The sequence below is a fragment of the Aulostomus chinensis genome, chromosome 1 (assembly GCF_037954235.1).
Source record: "Aulostomus chinensis isolate RoL2024-O1b breed Wild chromosome 1, RoL_Achi_v1.0, whole genome shotgun sequence".
Taxonomy (NCBI): Eukaryota; Metazoa; Chordata; class Actinopteri; order Syngnathiformes; family Aulostomidae; genus Aulostomus; species Aulostomus chinensis.
In genome coordinates, this window is record NC_141320.1 from 6798209 (window position 1) to 6802553 (window position 4345).

Sequence of the window (4345 nt, forward strand, 5' to 3'; positions counted from 1 at the left end):
ATGGACCAACTCAGGCTGAGAGACACCGACTTGACATGAAAGCTGTTGAGGCCACAGTTGCTGATGAAGTGGTCAGATTTCTCCAGTGGTTCTTGGTTCAGGGAGCTGGAGCTGGAGCTGCTCTCAGGCACCACCAGGACGTGATCCTGGAGAGACAGAAGGAAGAAGTCCAGGCCTGACAGAGGAGAAGGAGGCACAGAGTAGAAACAGCAGATACGTGTGGGGAAAGGGAGAGGGTATCAGTCCAGCAGAGGAGCAGGAAACCTACCACCACAGGGCTCTGCCTGCAGGAACCTGCAGGTGAGGAGGACCTGGTGGTCCGGCACATCCAGAATGATCTGGTTTTCAGACACCGGCACATTTCGGCAGCCGTAAGCGTGGGGACAGAAGGAGGCGTTGGCGTGGCCTGAAAGACGCAAACAACCATCTCCATTTTAATGTTTCTCAATCAGCCGGAGCAGGAAAGCTAAGATGAATCAAAGATCCTCCACCCTGCCAGATCCGACCCTGGTAATGTAGACCTGCACAGGGTGGGTGGGGTGGAGCGGCTGGTGGTGGTGGAGGATGAAGACGTATCTGCCCAAAGCCTGGACACGGTGGAGTCCACCGCAGCGTTCTGAGTAGAAGGATGAGAGCGATGTTCAATGGTACATGTTTTCTTTCCTGAACCGCCGATGTTTCCAATCACGAATCTCAGTCATGAGATTTGAACATCATGAAGGAGTTCAAAAGTGTCAAACTGGGCCGGTCTCCATTTTATGAGTCCGGAGACCGAGGATAAAACTACAAGTCCCTGGTTCAGATTTGACTCGTCTGAATCCAAACACAGCAGCGTTCTTCCACCAGGCCAGATGAGTTGATCATGATAACAAGATATCTTCATGCTACTACGACACACAAACTCATCACCAGAAAAGACTTCATGGTGGAACAACAAATCTCCTCCCAATGGGAAAAACATTGAGTTGAACAATCAACTTTTCCATGATGACATGGAGAGCTTGGCAGCAGCAGCAGGCTTCCATTGGGGGCTGATATGCCAGCTCCACTTAGCCTTCTTTGGAATGGTTTCACCTGGAGTGATGCTGTTATTGAGACCTTTTATCTGGAACAACACCACCTGCATGGAGACTGAGGACTTCAACAGATGCAGATGTTGACCCAGAATAAATCTAAATATTCCAGATGTGTTAAATCAATCCAGCAGCAGTGGTGGGAGCGTCGTAAACTCACTCACTCAGCAGCCGTCAGCCTCCGTACCTGCACGGAGTCCAGCCTGATGTGGTCTCTGTTGTCTGCTCCCAGAGGTGGTCTGTCACCTCTGAACCAGGGGGCTCATCTCTCTGGTGGGAGGTCAGTGGAGGAGCTGCAGCGGGGGAGGCCAGGATGGGCTCCTGTAGGAGGAGCTCTGGCCCTCCTTCAGCACCAGCCAGTGGGAGGGAGTTTGGAAACCTGAGGGGACACAGGAGGAGCTACAGGGGGAGGGAAGGTGGATCAGAACCGTTCTAACAAGAGCGCTGAAGGGACACAGGAGGAGCTACAGGGGGAGGGAAGGTGGATCAGAACCGTTCTAACAAGAGCGCTGAGGGGACACAGGAGGAGCTACAGGGGGAGGGAAGGTGGATCAGAACCGTTCTAACAAGAGCGCTGAGGGGACACAGGAGGAGCTACAGGGGGAGGGAAGGTGGATCAGAACCCTTCTAACAAGAGCGCTGAGGGGACACAGGAGGAGCTTCAGGGGGAGGGAAGGTGGATCAGAACCGTTCTAACAAGAGCTCTGAGGGGACACAGGAGGATTTACAGGGGGAGGGAAGGTGGATCAGAACCGTTCTAACAAGAGCTCTGAGGGGACACAGGAGGAGCTACAGGGGGAGGGAAGGTGGATCAGAACCCTTCTAACAAGAGCGCTGAGGGGACACAGGAGGAGCTTCAGGGGGAGGGAAGGTGGATCAGAACCGTTCTCACAAGAGCTCTGAGGGGACACAGGAGGATCTACAGGGGGAGGGAAGGTGGATCAGAACCGTTCTAACAAGAGCTCTGAGGGGACACAGGAGGATCTACAGGGGGAGGGAAGGTGGATCAGAACCGTTCTAACAAGAGCTCTGAGGGGACACAGGAGGAGCTACAGGGGGAGGGAAGGTGGATCAGAACCCTTCTAACAAGAGCGCTGAGGGGACACAGGAGGAGCTTCAGGGGGAGGGAAGGTGGATCAGAACCGTTCTAACAAGAGCGCTGAGGGGACACAGGAGGAGCTACAGGGGGAGGGAAGGTGGATCAGAACCGTTCTAACAAGAGCGCTGAGGGGACACAGGAGGAGCTACAGGGGGAGGGAAGGTGGATCAGAACCGTTCTAACAAGAGCCTGAGGGGACACAGGAGGAGCTACAGGGGGAGGGAAGGTGGATCAGAACCGTTCTAACAAGAGCCTGAGGGGACACAGGAGGAGCTACAGGGGGAGGGAAGGTGGATCAGAACCGTTCTAACAAGAGCGCTGAGGGGACACAGGAGGAGCTACAGGGGGAGGGAAGGTGGATCAGAACTGTTCTAACAAGAGCGCTGAGGGGACACAGGAGGAGCTACAGGGGGAGGGAAGGTGGATCAGAACCGTTCTAACAGGAGCGCTGAGGGGACACAGGAGGAGCTACAGGGGGAGGGAAGGTGGATCAGAACCGTTCTGACAAGAGCGCTGAGGGGACACAGGAGGAGCTACAGGGGGAGGGAAGGTGGATCAGAACCGTTCTAACAAGAGCGCTGAGGGGACACAGGAGGAGCTACGGGGGGGGGGGAGGTGGATCAGAACCATTCTAACAAGAGCGCTGAGGGGACACAGGAGGAGCTACAGGGGGGGGGGGGGAGGTGGATCAGAACCGTTCTAACAAGAGTGCTGTCCCACTAATATTCCTCACAAGAACCCACCTGTCAAGGGGGAACCGTCCATGGGTGCTGATGCAGCGGACTGAAGGTTCAACGTAGTCCATGCTGAACTGGTCTTTAGGCACCAGGTGGACTTTGTGCTAAAAAAAGCAGCAAAAAACAAACAAACACAAAAAGGGGAGAATTTTAACAAAAGTATGCAAATGAGCTGAAGATCAAAATACAAAAAGTAAATCAAGGTTTTTTTTTTCAAATGATTGCCTGCTATTTAGCTAAGAGAAGGACAAATGTCAATCAAGATGTCAGAATGGAACGATCCCACTGGCTTCTGGTCAAGGGAACCATGGAGATGCTAACTTCCTGTTGGACTATCAGGGTGTCTCATCCCTGACATGCTAACTTCCTGTTGGACTATCAGGGTGTCTCATCCCTGACATGCTAACTTCCTGTTGGACTATAAAGCCTGATTTAAGCCTGATTTATGCTTCTGTGTCGAGTAGTATTCGTACCTGCGCCGAAGCCTTAAACGCGCCTCCAAAATATCCTGCCTCCGCAACGCGTCGCCGCGGGGTGACGTCACCGTCGAGGACTGTAATTGGTCCGCTCAAAACGTCAACAACTCTCACCACATCACTGTAGCATCATTTCTTAAGTAAGTAGCAACTCTCATTACATCACTTTGGCATGATTTTGAAATTACTATCAACTCTCACCACATCACTGTAGCATCATTTTGAGATATGAAGCAACTCTCACTACATCACTTTAGCATCATTTCTTCGATGAGTAGCAACTCTCACTGGATCACTGTAGCATCATTTTGAGGTTTTTAGCAACTCTCACTACATTACTGTAGCATCATTTTGAGGGTCGTAGCAACTCTCACTACATTACTGACAGCATCATTTTGATTTTTTTTTCAACTCTCACCACATCACTTTAGCATCATTTTGAGATTTTTAGCAACTCTTTCCACATGACTGTCGCATCATTTTGAGGTTTGGAGCAACTCTCACTACATTACTGGTGCATCATTTTGAGGTTCGTGGCAACTCTCACTACATCACTGTAGCATCATTTTGAGGATTTTAGCAACTCTCACCACATCACTTTAGCATCATTTTGAGATTTTTAGCAACACTTACAACATTACTGTAGCATTATTGAGGTTCGTAGCAAGTCTCACTTCATTACTTACAGCATCATTTTGAGATTTTTAGCAACTCTCATCACATCACTTTAGCATCATTTTGAGGATAGTAGCAACTCTCACTACATGACTGTCAGCATCATTTTAAGGTTTTAAGAAACTCTCACCACATCACTGTAGCATCATTTCTTCGATGAGTAGCAACTCTCACTGGATCACTGTAGCATCATTTTGAGGTTTTTAGCAACTCTCACCACATCACTGTCGCATCATTTTGAGGTTTTAAGCAACTCTTACTGCATCACTGGAGCATCATTTTCAG